Source organism: Microtus pennsylvanicus, chromosome 15 (assembly GCF_037038515.1).
Source record: "Microtus pennsylvanicus isolate mMicPen1 chromosome 15, mMicPen1.hap1, whole genome shotgun sequence".
Classification (NCBI taxonomy): Eukaryota; Metazoa; Chordata; class Mammalia; order Rodentia; family Cricetidae; genus Microtus; species Microtus pennsylvanicus.
Window position 1 is genome coordinate 47,360,098 of NC_134593.1, and position 24,631 is coordinate 47,384,728.

The 24,631-nt window shown below is 33.7% G+C and overlaps 1 pseudogene; it reads right to left on the minus strand.

Annotated features, from left to right (window-relative positions):
• Positions 1-544: 544 nt before the first annotated feature.
• LOC142835633 (large ribosomal subunit protein eL8 pseudogene) overlaps positions 545-24,631 on the minus strand; it is a 191,629-nt pseudogene continuing 167,542 nt past the window's right edge.

Genomic DNA, 24,631 nt, shown 5'->3' on the forward strand with positions numbered 1-24,631 from the left:
GACACGCAGGCGCAGTACGTGGCAACTATACATACTCAGAACATCAAACTTTATTTTTTTGTGTGTGTGAAAAATGCTATTTCAAGGTGTCAATCTATGTTAAATAGTGAATTAAGTCAGCATGAGGGTTTCAGCTCACTGCAGTCCAAACTACCACTATTTTCATATACAAATAGTATTTTAATTTTAAGAATTTTTGTACTTTAAAAGAAAATAGTACATATTCAACTATATCATTATTTTTGTCTTATATGATCAGTTTTATATTGCTAAAAGCATTTTGGTTATTAGAATTATTTTGATGTGCTATGCTGAGGTCCAAGTCTAGGACATTGTACACAGTAAGCATCTCCAGGCAAATTACAAACCAGAAAGACTGAACATGTGATCTTTTTGTGTCATTTCCTCAATGGTTACTGCATACACCACCACACTTGCCTTGCCTTTCGAGTTTAGTACTAGTCAAAGATAGGGAACAAATTGCTCTTTTTTTTTTTTGGAAGGTTTGTAATTATATTTATGTACAGAAAACTCAGCAGTCCATTTAACCCAGTTTAGTGGCGAGTTCTTTGGCCGTTGCCTTTTCCAGCTTGGCAATTCGAGCCACAGATTTAGGACCCAGGACGTTGCCTCCCCACTGGCGGCGGATCTCATCATATTTGTCCTATGTAATTGGTCCTAATAGCGTCCACCAGCTTGGCCAGAGCACCCTTGTCTTCCGAGTTAACCTGTGTGAAGGCAACAGTGGTGCACGTCTTCCTATGGACCAGCCGCCCCAGTCTTGCCTTTCCCTTGATGATGCCGTAGTAGACCCCCATCTTCTGAAACAGGGCAGGGAGGAAGACCACCAGCTCAATGGGGTCTACGTCGTGGGCAGTCACCACCAGTTGAGCCTTCTTGTTCTCTACCAAAGTGGTGACTGTATTGGCGTCCACTCGAAGGACAGGTGGTCTCTTAGTCGGGACATCCTCTTTGCCGGCAGCTCTCTTCTCAGCACGGGCCAGCAGCCTTTGCTTCTTCTCCTGCTTTGTTTCTGGCCTGTACTTGTGGGCAAATTTAAGCAATTGGGTAGCTGTTTGCCCGTCCTACTCATTCATCTAACTGCTCTCACTTTACACTTTCTCATTGATGGTTCGTTTTTTTCTTAGAGTTCGTTTTCAGAAAATATAGACAGAAAAACGAAGAACTTCCATTTCCAAGATGAAATGCAATTTCATTTTTCCCAAACAAAATGAATTTTGATGTGAAAGGAAATAAACTATGATTTCATAACCACGTGGCATTTTGGAGCGCATAGTTTCTTCTCAATAGTCTGCCACCTTCAGGCATGACTGAATTCCTGAAGACACTTCATGACGCACAGTGGCAGGAAGGAAGCCAAATACACATAATAGCTGTTCTAACAGGTGATAGACAAATCAATGACCTCCAGAACTCAGGCTTGTCATTTTAAACATAGTTTATATTTTTCACACACAAGCTTGTTCTTACTTCTACTAGTTCATATATAGCCGCAGGATCACTTTTTGTTAGAACTAAAATTGTGCACTCAGTTCCTATGATTTGCTACTGAGACATATCTGAAAAATTGATAGCTTAGAGATAATTAATGATAAATGATATAGTTTTTGTATTTTGGAAAATATAAGTAAAATGTCTAATGGCTGTGAAATACTCCCCGATTTTCCTGTTTTGTCTTACACACTACCAGGTTCTCCCTATGATTAAGCTATTATATCTCATCTTTGTATTTCAGTGGTGGAAAGTTCACCCTTCTCATTAAATCTGTTACTCAACACAATGGTTTCTCTTAAAAGTACGTTTCTCAAAATGACTGTCAGTACATTTCCTCATGCAGATAATACTTTCTTTGAGTTTCCTTACGATAGTTCATAAATGGCCTTCATATATTTATTATATTTTATTTATCTGTAATTTTATATTTATAATTTTATTAATGCAGTCAACTAAACTTCCTTGTATCTACAAGCTCTATTAATTAATTTGCTGAATGAATGGTAAAGAAGACAAATGAACTGAGTTTGAGGAATTTTGTCACAAGAGCATGGCTGCCTTTCTTGAGGAGACAGGTGTACTATGATGTGTATATGTGTGTGTGTGTGTGTGTGTGTGTGTGTGTGTATGTGTGTGTGTGTGTGTGTGTGTGTGTATTCTTAGGTTTTCTACATACTTCCACTCTTATTTTGTATTTTCTATTAAACCAACCTATATCTAATGAAATAATACTAAGATTGTTAAAACTACTGTGTTTTTCACTTCAATTGCTTTATTTCTAAAATCAGATAAAGGCCTTTCTTTTTTCACATACAAATATTACAAACAAAATTGTTAATTTTTATTAAAGAATTCACAAAACTTAAAATATAATATTAAAATATTCTAATATTGAAATGCCAATCATCACCTATTCTTATATTTTAATGTAAAAGACATACAAAGATCCCTGAAGAGTCTAAAATTCAATAACTCAGTGATCTTCCTAATGAAAAAAGATGTCCATGCCAAAGATGAAGGCATTCGAGTTCAAAATCAATGTTCATTCCTATCTGAGTTTAAAATCAAAGAAATTAAAGTCTAGTATAATTTCCCTTTCGACTGGATCTTACTCTCAAAGCCTCTCTTAGGCTAAGATAAATGGAGTCTTTTCAGAATCTGTCTTCTGGGCCATTTCCTTAGGAATAAATTTGGTTCAATTGCAAGCTCATAAGTTGAAATAGTTTTGCTACAAATGGCTGATAAAAATTATGTTTTAGAAATCTTACAGAGTTTACCAGACAATGTTTGATTTCTCTAGCCCCAGTGGTAGCACACCATCACACGGATGTCAGTGTCCACAATGTGGTCCAGGTAAAGGAAATAAATTCTCCTTTCATTTCAGAACACACTTGCTCATTCTCCAGTGCAGTATTAATACAGTAAAATACAGAAACTCTATCAGACGCAGAAAAAGAAAGAAGGTAAATAAAAACTAACTCTTCCCAGATACGCACTCACCTTTCTGCGTGTCTTATTTTGGTGTCCTCTTTTTTTCTTTTTCTTTTATTTGTTTTTAGTATGTGTTATTCACATAATTCTGGGTTTGGGTTATCCACTGAATGGTGATTTCCTTACAAGGAATCCTACTCTTACAGAACACCAATTCTTCTTTCTAAAGTGGACATCAACTCTCAATAATATCTCAATTAAGAGCGGGAACACTGAGTTCGCATTATACTAAAATTGAGGGCTTCATCTTGTGCAAGCAACCACAGCTACTACATGTTCATAGATATAGTGGTCTTATCATTTCCAGAAAACAATGTTTTTCTTCAATATTTACCAAGACCTGGTTCTTAAAATCTCTACACAGTGCAGAGTTGTCCCTTAGACTTGTAAAGTACTTGTAATACAGATGATCCATTTATAGCTCTCCACTCCTCCATCCTGTCTTCTCTGAACTGTGACCAGATGTGGACTTCAGCCTTAACCACTATCTTCTACATAAGGAGACTTCGCCAGTGTTGGGTAGTAACTGTGTTGATATATTGGCCGAGAGATATATATTCCGACCTCAGCTTTAGAGTGCTCTACATTCATAACTTGGAGTCTGCAAGTTTCCCAAAATGTGTTCTTGGTCAGGTTTTCAGTATTAATCTCTGCCAAAAGAGATTGCTCCTTTTCAGACTTGTACTTTAGATGTGAACTCTTGAAAGTGCAGCATCTAGAAACTTACTGGTAATTGTTCTGATTCCCTGACTTTATATGTTCTTTATGTTTTGGAAAAATTCCAACACCAATGCTTCCTCCCCAGTTCTAGTCCACAAGAAGCCAGGGATTTGCCTCAGATTAGTGAGGAAATCATATTTTATCTGTCTGAACAAAGGAAGATATCTTCTGTAGACGTTTTAGACTTCTTGTCTGAAACATTATTTGAGAACTAGGGACAGAAAAAAATGAACTTATTAAATGAAAAACTATTCGAGATATATGCTTGCCTTACTAAGATTCTCTCTCTCTCTTTCATTCTCTTCTCCCCTCTCTCCCTTTCTCTGTCACTGTCATTTTGAGACAGTGTCTCACTGTAGAAACATGATTAGCCTTGAATGAACAATTTTCTTTCCATGTTCTTTTGAGTACAGCAATTAGAGGTGTGTACACTATGACATTTGCTTTCTTGTTCTTTCTATTTTAATATGCTTTTCTAATTTTTGATTTCAAAATATAATTATATCATTTTTTCTTTTGCTTTTCTTTACAAATTCTCCTTTATACCTGTCAAAGCTGCTAAAGTCAAAAACACAAGTGACAAGTCATGCTGAACAGGATGTGGAACAAGAAGAACACACCTCCATTACTGGTAGGAGTACAAATTGTACAGTCATTTTGAAACACTGTGGCAGTTTCTCAGAAAACTGAAAATCATTCTGCTTCAGATTCAGCTATACCACTCTTTGGCATGTACCCACAGAATGCTCAATCCTATCACAAGGAAACTCAGTCAACTATGATCATAGCAGCTTTATTTGCAGTAGCCAGAATGAAAACAATCAAGAACTTGAAATCAACTGAGATGTCTCTAAATCAAAGAGTGGATAAAGAAATTTTGTAATATTTGCAAAATGGTGCATAACTCAGGTGGTTAAAACAATCACAAAAAAAATTTGAAAGGACATGGAGGAAGGTAGAAAAAAAATAATCCTGACTACGGTAAGTCAGACTGAGAAAGACAAACATAGTATGTACTCACTCATAAGTAAATTTTAGATCTAAAATAAAAGATAACCAGAGTACAATTCACAGACCCAAAGAGATTATGGAATAAGGAGTATAGAAGAGGGACACCCAAGTATCTTTGAGCTGGAGAAATAAAGATATTTCATAAATGAAATGCAGGTGGGAAGAGATGAGAACATGAGAGATCAGGTTTGGGGGTAGAGGAAGAGAGTAGTGTAAAAGACAGCTGAAAAACAGGGGGCTCTTTCAGGGTCACTTAAGACCCTGGCACTAAGGACCGACAGTTGATATGTATGTACAGCCAGTAATTTTGGTCAAGTGACTGCGGTTGTTATAATCAGAGCCTGACTCTGACAACTCCAGTAAAAAAGACTTGGTTATCCAACCATAATGTGCTAATTAAGAGACAAGTGAGAGAGTACAAACAGGAGAAAAAATTCAGTTTTTTGATCATTACATGGAATGAAAAACAAATGACAAGGTCCAGTGACAATTCTTCCCCATATCCATATTTGAGATCAAGACATAGGTTTAGGTTTAAATTGAGTCTGAGAGGTACGTGTAGCCATTGAAGGGGTACTCCTGCCCATCGTCATAATTTTAGACAGACTCTCTCCTTGAAAACATCTTGATGATGTTGAAACTGCATGTTTCCTTTTTGGAGACACAACTTCTCTTGCCAATAACAGAAGTATAGACTATTCTATTCTAAACTGCAATTCATTGCTGCCCACTGTGTCCATGATCTAACACCTGTGTTAAGGGACAAGTGTTTCTCTTAGAGTATCTTCTCTCCTTTAAAGATGGTACCAGGGAAGCTATTATATAATCAATCATTTTTCTCAAATCTGGTGATGCAAGGTCTTTGGGTCAACATAAATATCATTATTATTTGATGGGGATTTTTTGTCCCTATTATGCAGTGTCTGTTTGCATGATTCCCTATTTCTGGAATTAGACATTTGCTGAAGAGAAGTAAGAAATCTAAGCCAGGAGAATTCTAAAATACAAAATGTAATCCCTGAAAACAGTGACTGCATCTGCCTCAAAATGTGATAGGTGGTATTAGGACAAATGTGGAAGGACTATGTATTGAAAAACACATACTTTCAGTGTAACTGGGCAAGATTATGATTATTGTGCGATCATGGTTGTCTCAGAATATTTATAGAATGATATTTCTTGATTATGTAACTTTAAATTCTTATGTTTTTAATTTTTGCATATAAGAAATATACATGCAATGCAGAGTCAAATAGATTATTAGTTATATACAGAAGTAAGTAGGTGTTCATATACTTCTACTTCATGCAACTGTGATTTATTTCTAATTTACATGGTTTATTTGATAATATAAATAAAAAGAAAAATGTGTAAATCTTTCTAAGAGCAATAAACTTACAATTTCTCAAGGAATGCTACTTTAGACTCAATGTACAAGTTATTTTTGTTTCATATTCAGGAAAATATCTGAAGATCTACTTTGAGCATTACCTAAATATTGGAGGAAGCTATTCATCTTATGAAGCATTCTTTGAGTGATATCAGATTGTTCTCTCCTTTATTTTTCCAGATAATATAATATTTTGTTAAGTCTTCCTGGTAAAAAATATATCAGTCATATATCATTATATTATGCTTTAGGATCCTCAACAGTTTAGACTAATTGCTTTTGGAATACTTGGATAATGATGGTCAAATTATATGAAAATACAACTCAGGCAATTAATGGTTAAAAATGACTGTTAATTTTTCTTACTAGGAATACAATCTTTCTTAATAAATATTCTCTTACTCTGTGTGTGTGTGTGTGTGTGTGTAAAGGTATGAAACTGAATGCATAGTTCTGATCATGTGTATATCATTGCATGTGGGTACATGCAAACATGCAGAAGAAAACACCAATTGTCCTTCAATAACTATCTCTCTTGTTTTTTGAGACAGCATTATTAATTGTTTTGCAGTTTGCCAATTAGAGTAGAAATTCATGGCCATTTTCCTGTCTCATTGCTACTATTTCTGGGTTATTAGCATTTGCCACTTCTTCGTTTTACATACATTCTGAGGATAAAACTCAGATATTAATTCTTGTAAGGCAAGCATATTACCAACTGAACTATCTCCACAGTCCATGTCCAAATTTTTTTATATTAATCATTTCTTATTTTCCAGCTGATATTTGAAATGAAATATTTGTTTTATCAAATTTCCTTAATTATAACGAAATTTCACCATTAAAATGTTCATAGTAGACTTCTAAATTGAAATTACATATGTATGTTTGTATATGATTAGAATATTTTTAATTTACTTGTTTGCTGTTTGTGGCAACAGTTCATGTTTTGTATACATAGCTGAGAAAGTCATTAAGTTTCAATACTCCTGCCTCCCATTGGCTAGGACCATAGGTATATGACACTATGGTTGAACCTATACGGACTTTGCGTAATGGCAATTCTTTTAGTCAAAACTAAACAAACTACAATAACCTTTAACTAACGTATGTCAAATTTTCATTGCCTCAGGAGTGACAAAATAATGACTGACTACTTACATGTAAATATTACTATTGAAGCAATTGGAATAGCAGCTATCGTGACCAATTTTTAATTACTTATTAAATGGAAATTGTGTAAAAAAACAAAATATATCCATTCGTCAATAAACAGTATTTATTACAATCTTGCAAACATGCCACTTCACTAGTCTCCTGCAAGATACACAGAGATTTAAAAATTAATAGAAACAGTAATTTTTAATTTACTTATTATAGAATTCAGTCTGGACTGATAAAAAGGAGTCATATGCATTTTACAGATACACATAAAAAGAAAGATACTGGTCCACGCTCCTGGAGTCCAGTCATAGAGAGTGAGGGGTGATAATATGAGCAAACAGTTCAAGACCATGATGGAGATATCCATAGAAACAGCTGGTCTGAGCAAGTGGGAGCTCACTGACTCGAGACTGACAACTGGGGAACCTGGATATGACTGAACTAGGCCCTCTGAATATGGGTGACACTTGTGTGGCTTGGGCAGTTTGTGGGGCCACTAGAAGCAGAAAATATTTATCTGTGTGCATGAACTGACTCGTTGGAGCCCATTCTCTCTGGAGGGATACCTTTTTCAGCCTAGATGCAAGGGACTTGGTCCTGCCTCAAGTGAAGTGACAAATTTTATTGATGCCCCATGGGAGGCCTCACCCTCTCTGAGGAGTGGATAGGGGTGGGGAAAGGAGGGTAGGGGGAGGGAATTGGGATTGGTATGTAAAATAAGATTGTTTTTAAATAAAAAATAAAGGAAGATATTTAAAAAGAGTAACTGTTCTGTTTTATTTTAGGACAATATATTTACTGTAAAATAAGGATATGCTAGAGTTTACCCTTTTTGGTAAAATACCCTGCACAGATACACTGCAGAGAGTTAAAGTGAGATTAGAGTAATTGGTTGACTATGTTATATGTATGACACATATGTGAGTAGATACTTTGAAAAAAAAATGTATGTGAATACAATTTGGTCAGTTCATATGACATTGCTTGTGAACATATAATTTCATCTCATTTTGATTAACCACCCGAGGGGCTTTCCTAAAGAAGCCTGCCTTTTCCCACTCGCAGAAACTTGTGTTTTCTGATGTTCTTTGTCTGCTGTTGTTTTCCTTATTCAGGTCTTGCTTGACAGCTGTATTGTGAACAAATTATTATTTTTTATTTCAGACAGCTACAAGTTGATGAAGGCACTAACTTGTTAGTATAATATAAAGAAGCATCATTCATAATGAGTGATTTATAAATTGAGAATATAATTCTACCTTAAATTGTCAAATTTATATGCTGAAAATTATATTTTAATTGTCCTTTGGATTGAATTAAGATGTGAAGTAAAATTTGGAGAAAGGTGATAAACCTTTAAATATACACTAAAGAAAAATTAAAGGTGTATTTGATATATCTATATTATGGTAGTTGAAATACAGAACTTATACATAACAGTTACATATGAACATTTATATTATATAAGATCATTTATGATGTTTATATTGTTTGTTGCAGTTACAAACATTATTTTTTGAATTAAATAATTACTATTCTTTCTTGTTCCTCAATGAATGATCCAGAAATTCAGAATCTACAGAATTCCTTGTTTAAAATCTCAAAAGAACTTCCATGATTTGAGGCAGCCTCAAAATTTTCATAGGAACTTTGAAGGGGAAACGACATTTAGTTTGCTGAGCATATAAATAAGACCTTTCATTTAGCATTAATAACTTTGCAGTTTAAGATAAAACAAAAGGTCAGTAACAAACAGCATGTACAGAGTACTTCATGAAAATGAAACCCAAGTAATTGCAGAATAGAACAGGATATGGTGGAAAGAACTAAGAAAAGTGCATACGTTCTGTAGTAGAAATATTTATATTGCTCTGGTTTCTACATTTATAATTAATTCCCAGTGCCATTACAATAGTGATCTACCATTGACATTTCCTAGTCATCACATTTTTCATTTTTGGTTATTACCCATCTGCACTGTGAATCCTCTACTTATGAGACTCCTAATTCTTTAATTTTACTCTTGGCATTCTTTAAATTGTAGAGGGTTTCCATATGATAAACTAATAGACCTCCATTCCATCAGAGCAAGTATAGATTCCTGTGTCTCATTTTAATGCTTCTAGATACTCACTCTATCAAGCGGTTGCCATGAATAACCTTTCTAGTTTTGTTGGAAAAATTCTTTTCACTGAGATATGATAAAGTTTTAAAATACTTGTAAGATAATTAGTGGCTTTTCTGAATCAGTAACTTTTATCAAATTGAATTAGTGCTATTTTACATCAGCTCTCTTTCCCACTATCACAACATGTGAGTTTTTAATAAGATAATTTTGTAATATTTTAGACAAATTTAATATTCATACATTATGAAAAACACTGCTAATATGATAGAAAACTGCTAGGAGGAACAAACGATTTCATTAAATCTAAAATAAAGCTCGCTTTGAATTTTTCACCTCCTTGAATACCTGTCTTTACTAATCAGATGGTAGAGAAGGCAGATTGAGCCCTGGAGACTAGATAATACATAATCCATATTCTTAGCACAGTCTGATGTCACTTTTCAGGCTTAAAATCATTCTGCTAGAATGTGCTTGGGATATTTTAGTGTAGAAATATTTGGGATGTTTTAATTTAAAATGATCATGGCTCGCTCTATTTTGTCTTGGCACTGTTAATTTATGTCTATCATAGCTGCATAAAAAGAAATTTGTGAGCAGTGTAATAACTTGGTGAATCTTCATGAGCTCTGAGTCAATAAAATGATGACACAAATTTCACATTATTTTAATGCAGCATCTGGTTTTTCAGTTGAAAGAATTACATCTCTTGCTTTGAAGGAGTCGTAATGAAACAGAACAAATCTTAATAGATAACTAAGTGAAAACATTCTTCTCTTTCATGGATAAAGACAACAACCATTCTCTTTGGAACTGAATTATCAGAAATGTTCAATTTTGCTGAACTTTAAATATCTTATCTGATCTTAATGTAGAAAGATCTCACATAATTGTGAAACTACAAAAACAGGAGAAAAATGTTAAAAACTAAAATCAACATATGGGTCAAATTGTTCCAGATTTGACTGTAAAAAGCAAAGGTAAATGTCTTATTCAATTATTTTTCATTTTCAAATTTCCTTTTCAAATATTTTGAAAGAGTTCGTTTGACTTACTTCGGTGTGAAATGAAGAGAATATGTCAAATGCAAACTCTAGATACCACCTATCACAGAAATAAATAATATTAAGACAAAATACAGTTGATATCTTACAGAATGTACCGTTGTTCATTTATCCATTGCAACCTAGCTCATTATCAGTTAGGAATAAATTAGGAAGTTATAGAGGAATGTTGCATTTGGAGAATGTGTCTAAGAGCTGGCTTGTGAAAAACACATAATCATTAATGTATGATGATTTTCCAAATTTTACAGCTCTTCTTATTTGTTTTCTTAAGTATTACTTTGTATAAACCTGAAACTATGTTGCAAAAGTTATGAGTCAGTCGAGAACCCAGAAAAAATTAAATAATTTATGCTGTATTTACAGTGGTTCTGATCACTCTTACAGATTTGTAATCGTATTCAAGATAAACCTGACAAGCCAATGAGAGTTAGGGTTAGAGTTCAAGGGCTCCGAAGAAGCAAGATTAACAAACCAAGTGGGCTAATATGAGAAAGGATATTTTAAGTGTTTATATTATATGGTAAGGGAATCTTAGAGATAACATGGCCTCGTGCTAGTCCTCCCCTGCTGCCTGGACTACCTGCATAGGTGAGTTTGCAACAGTGCTCATGGTTATCTATGAAATAGGTCTTGACAATAATCAGCCTGATTCAGAAGTTGAAAGTTCACAAGATAGCTCAACCAAATGATGATCTCATTCACCCTTAAGATTAGTTCTTTAAAAATTAGTACTAACTTATAATTATCCCTACTGTCATATATCTTCATATTTACATTTTCTTGGACAAATAGTGTTTCCTAGGGTGTTTTTGTTCAATTCCCATTACCAAATGAAAAATATTTAGTAATGGATTCTGGTAATATGTCATTAATAAAGCTTTTTATTTTTTTAAAAAAAAGATAAGCCGCACCAGTGGCTACGACATGAACACTCAAAAGCATTTAAACAAAATACGAAGTAAAGAAAAAGGAAGGCTAAATCTTAATCACACTTGTTTGTAGCCTGATACGCCAATACCTTCATTAAGAAAATTTGGATAATAGAAATTTGAATGAAACATATGTATTGTTATTTATTTACTAGTTAATAATCAATCTTTTTGACCAGAGAATGGCAATAATTATACTCATGCATTTTCATCAAAAACGTAGTAAATATGATAAAAGTGAGACCAAGACTACTAATTTATAAATACATATTTAAATTTTATACATGGTATTTTGCCATTATAATTCAAGAGTTATAAATTTAAAGCATTCTACTGGATACAAATGATTCAGTTATTACCTATAGAAGCTGTAAAATTTCATTTTATAAACAATCCCTACATATTCTCTAGTAGTTTTCTGGTGCTCTGTTAATTAGCTCAATATTTATGTCTAATATACAAAGTGCTTAACTTATTACTCTCAATGTTGTATCAAGCTCAAAAATGTTTATTTTAAATTATAGGATATTTTAGCACACAAATTACTGAAATAGTTTTATTTCTATTTTAATGTGAGAAACAACAAAACAAAATCAATTAAATTTTTGGAACATGACATAAAACTGACCATATTACAGAGAGAAGAAGATGGGGTAAAGAGGCAATGTGTTCAATTTTATTGAAGTAGAAACATAGCACATTATTACATGGCTATGAAGTTCATATATTAACCAGCCATCTGGCTATGGGGTAAAATAAGTTGTCCCATTGTCTAGGATTTAGAATTTATTTCTTTAAATAAATTTTGTATATTATTAATAAAGATGATGAGATCAGAATAACTCAGCTCATATTGTCCACATTTCTTAAAGAATAAAAGCACAGCCATGATCTCATTAGTTTACTCAGAGTATTATAAGATGAATACAGTTTCTGCATATATTGCTATTTTGATTATTAATTTATGCTAAGCTTATCCAATTATAGCAAATTGTAGCATCTGTACTTTCATTTATGATGCTGAAGGAAAGTGATTACTGCATTATGAGGCAACCATACTCCAGAGTATAACAAAACATGAAATACAACTGGGTTGAGGACATTCTTATTTTCTAGCGATGTGGTGATCTCTGAGGAGCCACATCTTGTAGTTACCAGATGTTCCACAATAACAGTAACTCTAGAGTTGCTTAGTTGTTATAACAAGAAGATTTTTACTACATAGGAAAAGATTGGCATTTTCTCTGTTGGAAGAAAATGAAATTGGCCATTTAGAAAAGCAGTTTTAACTGAGCTATGTGGTTTACGTTGATTAATCTATCTCATTAGAATATTAGCCAGCCAATCAGACTCATTTCTACCCACTTTCAAATCTATGCCATATGTCTAGGTCATAAAAAAAACATTTTCTTTAATTCTAGCTAACATGGAATCTACATTAGAAAAGAAGCTGACCTTTTCTTGTGCCACAATGCATTTATAAAATGACTTTCATTATTTCAGAGACTTTTTCTGTCCTGATTCGGGCTTCTTACGGAAGTAGAATAATGACAATTGTAGAAAATCATTTGATTTTCTATCTTGCTATTGTGTCCCTTTTCTTGTATTTCAGTGACAACAGAAAATGGCAGAGTTGCGTATAAACATAATTACATACTATTTTAAACATGTTTGTCATGGCAACTTGAATTTGTGCTCTATTCAAAATTAAGTGTAGAAAAAATTACATATTAAGTGGTCTAGAGGAAAAATACGTATCGTGTGAATCATATAGTGGAAAAACATAAAAACAAAACAAAAGGATGAGTTCCTGTTTTGCATTCCTATAAAAATCCTTTATATTGATTCTGTATAACAGCATAGTAGGTTTTACTCCCTCAGGATGCAATAAGTTAAAAGTAATCAGGAAACTTCATCCTGAAGACGTACAGGGAAAACTTTTCTTTTCTGTCTGAACTTTATGAGATTTTGTCCAAACAATTAAAAAGAAAAAAGAAAACAAACAACATGACACCATCAAGTCCATAGAGTGGGAAATCAGAAACTAGCTAAATACCTGTGGACCAGGCAAATTATTTGGAGAAAGAAAATTGAAGAGAAAAATCGCAAATGAATCCTTTCTTACCTTGTCATTTAATACTTTATTTAGTAGCTTATGATGCAAGGTCTGAAAATGTAATTAAGTAGCACCCTTGCTAACAGTGGCTACTTACAGACTAATGATTTCAGATCAAGTTACAATTCCTCTAATCGGACAGATAAGTCTCAACCATTCCTTCATGGGGAAGAGAACTTCCAGATCCTTTTATTCTAGATGTGTTATAGAACAAATATAGGGATCTTCTGCTGAGGTCTCTGATGTCATCTGCATACCCTATGTGCTCCTATTTTGAACACAATGTCATATACCAGCAGACTTAACTCTTTAGCCCTCCATTCAACTTAAAATATTCTACCAGATAATTTTGAAGTCACTGAACACAAAATCAACTAAAAAAATCAGCTGCCCTCTTATATGTAAGTGATAAACAGGCTGAGAAAAAAATCAGGGAAAAGATATATTTTTAGTCACATATAATATGAAATATTTTGGATTACCTAACCAAGAAAGTGAAAGACCTGTATAACAAAACTTTCAATCTTTGAAATGGGAGTTTGGAGAAGATAACAGAAGATTGAAAGTTCTTCCATGTTCATGGAATGCAGGATTAACGAAGGAAAAATGGCCATTTTACCAACAACTACAGATTCAATTCAATTCTCATTAAGATTCCAACACTTTTCTTTACAAAACTTTAAAGAACATTAATCAACTACATATAGAAAAACAAAAACAACAAAAAACACAGGATAGTTAAACACAATTCTTTATAATAACAGAACTTCTGGAGGTATCACCATCCCTGATTTCAAGCTCTACTCCAGAGCTATAGTAATAAAAACCTCATAGTATTAGCATACTATAGACATACCTATCAATAAAGACAATCAAATCAAAGACATAAACATAAATTTATAGACCTATAGACACTTGAATTTTGACAAGGAAGCCAAAATTATATAATTGTAAAAGAAAGCATCTTCAACAAATGGCGCTGATCTAACTAGGTGTTTGCATGCAGAACAATGCATAGCTACCATCCTGCGAGAAAATCAAGTTCAGGTGGAACAAAAATCCTCAACATGAATCCAGATACAGTGATTCTGTCAAAAGAGAAAGTGGAGCATTGCATGAATGTATTGGGACAGAAGACACCTTCTTCAACAGGACACCAGTAACGCAGATACTGAGATCGCTAATTTATAAATGTGACCTCATGAAGTGAAAAAAGTTTTTGTAAGGCCAAAGCACACCATCAATAGAACAAAATCGTAGCCTGAAGATTAGGAAAAATCTTCACCAACCTCTTATCTGACAGGCTGATGGCAGGCTGATTTCCAAACTATATAAATAATTAAACAAAATAGAATTCAACAAACCAAATATTCCCATTAGAGATGGGGACCAGAGCTAAGATAATTATCAACATATGATCCCAAATCTCAGTGAAACACCTAAGGAGATGTGGAGTACCACTAACCATCAGGGAAATGCCGACCAAAGTGACTTTGCGATTCCATCGTATACCTAGCAAAAGAGTTAAGATCAAAACCACTAGTGACAGCTCATGCTGGAGAGAGGGTGGATCCAAGGGAATACTCCTCATTGTTGGTAGGAATGCAAATTATATAGCCACTTAAAAATCAATGTGTCAGTTTCTCACAAAACTGGGAATCAGTTTACCTCAAGACCCAGCTATACAACTCTTGGGCTTAAACAATGAAGCTCAATTATTCAACAAAGAAACTCGGTTAACTCTGTTCATGGCAAATTTATTTTAAAAGCCAGAACTTAGAAATAACTTAGATGTCCCTCAAAGGAGGAATCGATAAAGAAAATGTGGTACATTTCAAAATGGAGTATTATTCAGGTGTTCAAAACAATGACATCAGAAAATTTGAAGACAAATGGATGATGGAACTAAAAAAAAATCGTCCTGACAGAGGTAACCCAGATGGAGAAATAGAAACATTTAGTCATCTATATGTGAATATTATCTGTAAAATAAAGAAAAACTATGCTATAATCCAGATCCAGAGAGAGGAGAATACAACAGAGATTCAAGTGAGGATGCCCAGATCTCCTTAGAAAGGGAAAATAGAGATTTCATGAGTGGACTTCAGGTTGGTGGTGATGGGAATATGAGAGCTCAGGTTGACAGGGATAGAAGGGGAGTGAACTGAACAGATTACTAGAAATAGGGATCATTTTGAGGTCAGGTAAAAACCTGGTACAAGGGAATCTCTCAGGAATCTGCAAGGATGACCCCAGTTAAGACTCGTAGAATAATGGATATATATATATATATATATATATATATATATATATATATATATATATATATATATATCCACACACATCCTGCACTGGACATCTCCTGTAACCAGGCAGGATTTTGAAAAGGAGGGTGTTAGAAACCACATAATACTTTGGCCTATAGTCTATACTGCCTATAGGATGTGCTCAGAACCAGATGGCCCAGGGATTGATGGAGTGGCCAACCAATGACTGGTCCAGCCTAAAATCTATGCCAGGAGAGCAAGCCCAACACTGACACTGTCTGCTGTACCATTACCCACAAGCTAGATGACCCATAGATCTAGGACAGAACCAAACATTTTCATTGTTTATTCAGAGAAACAATATGTGTCATATTTTAGGAAAGAAAAGTAGTAGAGAAAGAATTAAGAGAGATGTAGAGATGGAGCAAGGAAGGTTTATTTTAATTTTGTTTCTGATTTAAAATTTAAAGCTACTTTAAAAATGGACAGATGATATATTTTATTTTAAGGTTTTCTGTTTGTCACTAAAAATATGTTCTCAATACTAAGTAATGTCATTTTATGAAGATGGCAGAAATGATTTACTTCTTTCCATTAATCTTATTGTCAATCAATATTTATATAAAACTCAGAAGTAACAGGACTTATAATAACAGTTGCGAATCAATTGATAAATAAAGTACAATGACACAGGTATTACCTGAAAATGTAGGTGGTGTCACCAAGGGTACAACAAAGAATGGTTGATATGGTTTACATGGGCACACAATTTAGAAGAATAGGCTTGGCTAAAGAGATGCCCAAATGAATGTGAACCAACAGATATCAACAGAGCAAATCCAAATCCTACAGAGTCCAACCTTTCTAGAATTTTACAGAAACAGTATTTTACAGGAAGAAATAAAATACTATGGAAGTTTAATCAGCAAATATCAAATGTATGACATTTACTTTTCACAGACAAAACTAGACAAGTCCCTTTAGTGCAGTTAGCAATTCAGAAGAGATTTGCCAAAGATCACTTACTCTAAAATGTTTCCACTATTTGTTACAATGTATGGAAAAATAGATATATGTTTGCCAACTGAGTAAGAAAAGAACCACAGCATCATAGGCAAAGATATCCTGTTATGTATTATATATCAAATAATAAATATAAAAAATTCACTAGGGGAGATAATACTGTTATTTGTGTTTGTATCCACTGAGGTTTATGTATCCAAATCCCTGAGATCTTTTAATACCATGAATACATTATCAAGGAAGTAAAAACTATAAAATCTATAGTACCATTAAAAATTAGCATAAATGCCTGAAAATCTCATAACATTATCTAACTTAACAGGATAAAGTGGTGATGATTGTCTTGCTTAGATATCAAAAGAAAGTGGAAGAAAAAATTCATTTATATTAGTATGGATCTCACGTGCATGAAAATAAGAGAGGAACATTAGAAACATTGATGTACTCATGAATTCTACAATATGAGAGTAACATGAGTGTAACATGAGTGTAACATGTATCAATAATAATAATAATAACAATAACAATATAATCGGTTATCTTTTAGGCTCTAAAATCTTAAATTTGTAGCAACATCTATTCTAAATAATAGCAAAATGATCAATAATGTGTTGCTGTTCAATGCTGTCAAGAATTTAAGAAAGAAAATATTCCAACATTAGGGAAACATTTAATAAACAGAAGTAATGATTCATTGTTCACCCTAAGAGGTGTCTTCCCCCCACCAGAATGATATCTGGTGTCAACCACTGGCTCCCAAAACAGATGCTCATGCACATACACATATACACACATTAGTAACTTTTTTATGGTTTCTTCACATCCTCATAAATGTATTCTTTTGGTCAGAAGAGGAATATTTTATTTTTATTACCTGTGTTAAAAACATATTTTCTTTTTCAAAACATTTCTGAGAAATGACTAACACAAATGACATTTTATAAAGACAGTACTTTTAGAACACATACATTTTGGAACAAAATATTTTTGATCTTGATTTTCATGTTATTTATAAAACATACCACAAATAATAACATACATTTAGCTGCTAAGTGAGACTAATATTTGAGAATTTTCATGCTCTTGTAGTATTGTCTCCATAAGCAATTTTTTTATAAATACAGCTCTAAACATTTGTATAAGTTTATATGACCACTGCTTCATAAGTATTATTTTCAACATTGTCTCATAGTTTTATAACACTACCAATCCTATAAATACACTGGATTTTAAATATTTTCTTCTTTTTTAATGAACACCATACATTTTGTACATCCTCTACTATTTTTCACGACTTCCTGTGCCTCTATACTGTTACTGTTCTCTAGCTTCATTATCATACCTTGCCTTTTTTGAAGCAAAAGTCACACCTTGCTTCCAATTGTTCTGCTTCTTATGTTAACCTTTCTATTTTATTTCCCGTTGTTCTTTGTATTCTTTTCTTTGCAATTACCCATTTGATCTAACAGCCACTAACAGTATGAAAAGGTTTAGGCTGGTGTGTCCTACATTTTTAGAAAGACTTCGAATCATCGGGACTGATAATTAATAAAAAGGTACTAACCAGCAACTTTCTATGCTTTTATGAAACTTTACAATGAATTATTTATAGAGTCCAAAGATGATGATTTTTAGTTTCCATCTAGCTTTTTTATGAACCAGCTCTACTTCCCTGATATTACATAAAATGGCTAGCTTGAAATTTATCACTTAATTAAAAAAATGAAATAGAATCTTTTTTTTTTTCCGAGACAGGGTTTCTCTGTAGCTTTGGAGCCTGTCCTGGAACTCCCTTGGTAGACCAGGCTGGCCTCGAACTCACAGAGATCCGCCTGTCTCTGCCTCCCAAGTGCTGGGATTACAGGAGTGCGCCACCACCGCCCGGCTTGAAATAGAATCTTAAAGGAAAATAATTTCACAAAGATTATAATACCATCTTGTATAAATACAAAAGGTTAAAAAAATACACAAAGGTAGAATTAACATAGTAAAAATGGCAATCTTATCAAAAGTAATCTACAGATTCAATGTAATGCCCAGCAAAATTTTTCACAGACCTTGGAAGAACTGTACGCAACTTCATATGGAAAATCAAAACACCCAGGATAACCAAAACATTCCTGATGTGGGATTCCCCTCTGTATGCTGTGAATTGGTGAATAAAGAAACTGCCTTGGTTTGTTCATAGGGCAGAACTTAGTTTGGTGGGAAAAACTAAACTGAATGCTGGGAGGAAGAAGGCAGAGTCAGAAAGAAGCCATGTAGCCCCACAGGAGACAGATTCCGGAACTTCAGCCAGTAAGCCACAGCCATGTGGTAATACACGGATTAATAGAAATGGGTTAAATTAAATTGTAAGTTAGTCAATAAGAACTATGGACCAAACAGTAATTTAAATAATATAATTTCTGTGTTATTATTTCTGGAGTCTGGGTGGCCAGGAAACAAACAAGCAGCCTTCTTTCAACAAATTGATACCTATGTGGCCAACTAAACTTCACTTAAAAACCTGAGAGACCTTGAAAAGGAATTCCAGACACAAAACTACAGAGTTTAACACAGCTTCTTGCTGTTTGCTGGTGGCATGCCACAACTCAATTAAGAGAGGTTTTCCTGATTCAGCAGTAGCAGAAACAAATCTCCACTGTTTTTAAACTGCTCTGTTTTGAAACAGTGGCTTCCCGGATTTGTGTCTTGCTGCTGGCATGAATACTGACTCTTTCAGGTGTCTGAAAATTTAAATGGGGTTTGTGAAGACCATTCTACAACTTGCTTAATGATAACATAGACCAGCTGTGTGCCTAAAAATGGGGCAATGTACATGGCTCTCAGAGGCAGTGAACATCTTCACCATACTGGACTGGGCAGGACAAGCAGGAAGTGCTGTATTTCCCCTAGAAATTGTACCACTTAAGTTTATAAGAAGCTCTTAGCATTTTAAGAAGCACTTCTCATCAGAAAATAATTACAGATATGCAATAAAGACAAATCCAGATGGAAAAGACCACTAAATGGGTCACAGTGTTGGATAAATGTCATAGGCATAGGAGAGAAAATAAAAGAAAAAGCATAGACAGTTAAACAAAACAGTCTTTAATGGACAGAGTATAAACATTCTTAGATTAGCCAGGCGGTGGTGGCTCACGCCTTTAATCCCAGCACTCGGGAGGCAGAGGCAGGCGGATCTCTGTGAGTTCGAGACCAGCCTGGTCTACAAGAGCTAGTTCCAGGACAGGCTCCAAAACCACAGAGAAACCCTGTCTCGAAAAACCAAAAAAAAAAAAAAAAAAACATTCTTAGATTAAAGGAGTAAGGATAATAAAGTAAATATTCAAAAGTAATAGATTTAAAACAAGCCAATTAAAGATAAAGAATACACAAAGGGTTTTGATTATGTATATTGTATTGTGTTTTCTTTTAATTTTTTGACTGTGAAGGAGCTAAGTAATCTATCTATCATCTATCTATCTATCTATCTATCTATCTATCTATATTATTTTAAAGGTATATTGTCATCAAAATATGTGTTTAAAATATGTTGATTTGGAAAAGAGGATTTCTTTCAGGCTAATGTGGTTTGATGCATGAACCAAGACACCTGATAGGTTGCTGTAAACACTCTTAAAAATTGCTTTACCCAGCAAAAAGCAGAAAGCAGTATGGAGAGAACTATGTCCATATTTCCAAATATTGTTTATAACTGTGTATTTACATTTAAAGAGGGGAATATGCTCTATAGATTTGTATTGGCATGGATAATAGTCAAAATTATAGTCATGTTAGTTATATTTTCTAGATGTACAGAAATGTATTTCAAATGGATAAGCATTCTTCAAACCTTTCAAAGACTACAGAATATGGCATTTAAAATGTTTAAGAATTTAAGACTTTTCATGACAACTAGAAACAGCTGCTCCTTTCAGCACTAATATACTTCAAGAAAAGATGGGCATCAAAGAGGCTCCTTAAGGCATTGGCTAGATGTTTGGGAAAGAAACTTGTCTTGCCTGGACTGCTTCATGATCTGGACATGCAGTACCTGCAGAGAAATCACTGCTGAGCTTGCTTAAAGGTGAGACAAACCTTTGGGGTTACTTCTTCATGAAAGATTCTGCTAGACAATCTGTAGGACACAAAAGAAAGTGACTGACAACTAAATCATTTTTTTTACTCAATTTGTTAGCTTAATTCACTTTGAAACACTAATCATATCTGTAATGTTAACTTTAGAAATTTTTTAGCGTTTTAACTATTTTATTTATTGTATGCACTGAGTACATGGGAGTTTATTGAAAGCTCATAAAGGCTTCTATTTTTATATAACTTGTTCTTCTGCTATGCTTCGTGGATCAGAATTAGGTAGGTAGGTCTATGATAATCCACATGAAAGGATTACTCCACTATGCAGACAGGTCTATACTTTTCACCTGTGCCCTGAAGTGTGATTGTATTCATGAGACTGAGTACACAGTACTTTCCATCTTCAGACATTTGGAATTATATACATTCCTGAACTTTGGCTTTTTCAACTAATGGGTTTAAGTGTAAAATCAAAATGTTTTCCCCCTGATAAAATACCTAGAAAGTTAGAGAAATAAGCCACACTATTTCTTTCTTTCCTTTTATATTTATTTGTTTTGTTTTGTTTCAAGAGAAAAGGCTGAATCAGAGAGTAGCTATACATTTCATGCATTGCTGAAACTCATGCAACTGTCTTGCCTGTGTCATTTGCATACTAGTATTGCAGGTATGAGCTACAACACCTGTATTACAATTCCATTTGATCCGATTTTATTAGTAACTTGAAGGAATGAAGAAGCTGATAGTCCCAGGATATGAACCATCATTTTCAAACTTTTAAGGTTTGTATTTGGGGGTTTTCTCTTAAATATTATGTGTAAAGGCCTCATGAGCCTTGCCAGGAAAACAAGCAAACAGGACAACTTATAAAGAACATTGATTTTAAGATCATACAAAACAATAAAATATTTTCATAGTAAGCATTATGATATCTAACCATCAACCGGTACTAACACAATAGATGTAACTTTAGCTTAAATTTTTGGTAGGCCATTGATTTAGAAACCCCCAAATTACAATTCAATCAAAAATTACAATCTTAATTGCACCTAATTTTAGGTTTAATAATAACCTGTAGAAAATGCATACGTTGTCATGAAATAAGCAAAGAATAAAAGCAGTAAAATAGGTAAGCATTACTTATTTCCCATTCTTTAAAAATATTAATTTATGTTTATGTTTAATGCTCTAAGTATTTGAGTTTTAGCCATGTGAATTAATCCTAAATGATGCTACTGTGATACTTTCAGATTTAAAATAATATAGTCTAGATTATATCTGTGTTTTATTGTCATTTATATTTTTGTCTGCCTGTAAGCCATTTGATTGATATTATTGTAATTTCTTGTTATTACTAGCAGTCAAAAATAAAACCCTCTATAAATATGTATCTGTAGACATTCTCATCTTGATGAGGCAAACACTTCTGCCTTTTCCATTCTGTAAAACATACACTGAATATTGCAATATAAACACATAATTTCTTTTCTAATAGTGTTATCAGTATCTCAGAAACAAAATAAAGATAAACAAACAGCAATGTATGATGTTGAAAGCAACAATGCATTAGACATTTCTTGAATGTCCTAACTCAATTAGAAAGTCATCATCGTTAGGTTATTACCAATGAGCAAATTCTAGCAGGAAATAATCCATTTCTCTTAAAATTAAAGTCTTTTATTCATGATATCACTGCTTCTAACATTCCCAGTTTTATGCATTTTTCTCCTCATTCTAACAAGGTAAAATAAATAGCCTAATAAAAAAAAAGCAATTATTCGCTGGGTGCTTTATATGCTCTATTCCATTTTATTCTTTGCTAATAATTTTGTCATAACTAATAGTAAGATTCTCAAGATGGTTAGGAAAATATGCAATGTTGAATCTTACATGCCAGAGTAAAGAGGTTTGGGTACACACATAAATGGGAGTTTCAAAAAATCTGTATTTGCTAAACATTATCATCTAAATCTGTCAATTAAAAATGAAAAATTTTCTTTCCTAATGTGCATGGATCTTCTCTACATAATAGAAAGCCAAAATAAAAGGAAATTACAATCATTTGAAATGTAGAATCTGCTTTACCACTGCTAATAGTGATTGTCAAACTGACTCAAATTAGAATCAGCATAGACACATACCTATTTACACTTCTGGTAGTGGTGGATCTAGCAAGGTTAAACTGAGGAAAGAAGATTGAAACTTATTTTGAGTTGGCCCCTCAATTGGTCTGTCATTCCAGAACAAAAATAAAAGCAAAATTAAGCATCAAAGCAGCATTCCATGTCTCTGTCCCTCCTAAAAGGGAACATAGTGTGACGAGCTGTCTCATCTCATGATGGTGACACCATTTTTTCATTACCATTAGGGATTGTGCTCTCCAAAAACTCTCAAATGTGAACAAATAAATGTCCCTTCTAAATTTCTTTATTCCTTTTTTTCTTTTGCTTTGTTTGTGGGGCATCATATTTATACACAGAAATGAGGAGAGTAACCGATACAGCATATTCTTAGATTTTCAGCAGCTGGTCTATGCTGTAAATTTTTGGCTTGTCAGCTCCCATAACTATAAGAGCTAATAGTGATTGTCTTAATTTTTCTTTATTTGTATACAAATGGTGTTAACATTGTTCCTCAAGAGAAGCTGTAATAAAATAGAATTCATCCGGAATATAATCTATAAATGTCTTCATCAGATACTATTCTCTGTGACAACATACCTGAGCTATGCTGCTTAGACAGGTGGTATATTTGGGTACATTTGAGAATATAGGGAGTGATGAATACTTGTGCTCAGCTCCTGTAGGGTTGGTTTTCATTCTGGTAACAGAATTCATGAAACTGAGTTGCCCACAGTTGGGAGTGGTATTTCCTTCCTCACATAAATTAATCTAGAAAAGGCTTTGTGCACATGTCAAGCTGTCTGATATCATGAGGATTCCATGTAGGCAAATTTATAAGATCCCATTTATAGGAATATTAAATATTTATTAAGATACATTCACTGATGTACAAAAAAATTGATAGCTTCTGTGGTCTTCTGTTCTGCCCAGAGTTTAATGAAATAAGCAGTTTAATCTCATATAACCATGAGAGAGAGAGAGAGAGAGAGAGAGAGAGAGAGAGCAAGAGCAAATGTGCCTGTCTTTCCTTTATTATTTATTTTAACTTCTTATTGATATTATTTAGTTAATTTTTCTCTGCTCTGCTCACTTTCTCTTCCATTCCCTTCTACCCTCCCCAAGTTGCCAATTTACTCAGGTCTTGTCTTTTTCTATTTCCCATGTAGATTAGATACATATATGCCTATCTTAGGATCCTCATTATTGTCTAGGTTCTCTGGGATTGTGAATTTTAGGCTGTTTTCTTTACTGTATGTCTAAAAACCACTTAGGAGTGAGTAAACATATTTGACTTTCTGGGTCTCAGTTACCTCACTCAATATGATGTTTTCTAGATCCATCCATTTTTCTGAAAATATCAAGATGCCATTATTTTTTCTGTTGTGTCATACTGCATTGTGCAAATATACCCACATTTTCCTTAACCATTATTTGTAGAGGGGCATTTAGGTTGTTTCCAGGTTCTGGTTATGACAAAAAATGCTGCTATGAACATAGTTGAGCACATGTCCTTGTGGTACGATTGAGCATCCTTTGGGTATATACCCAAAAGTGGTATTGCTGGGTCTTGAGTAAAGTTGTTTCCTAATTATCTGATAAATTGCCATACT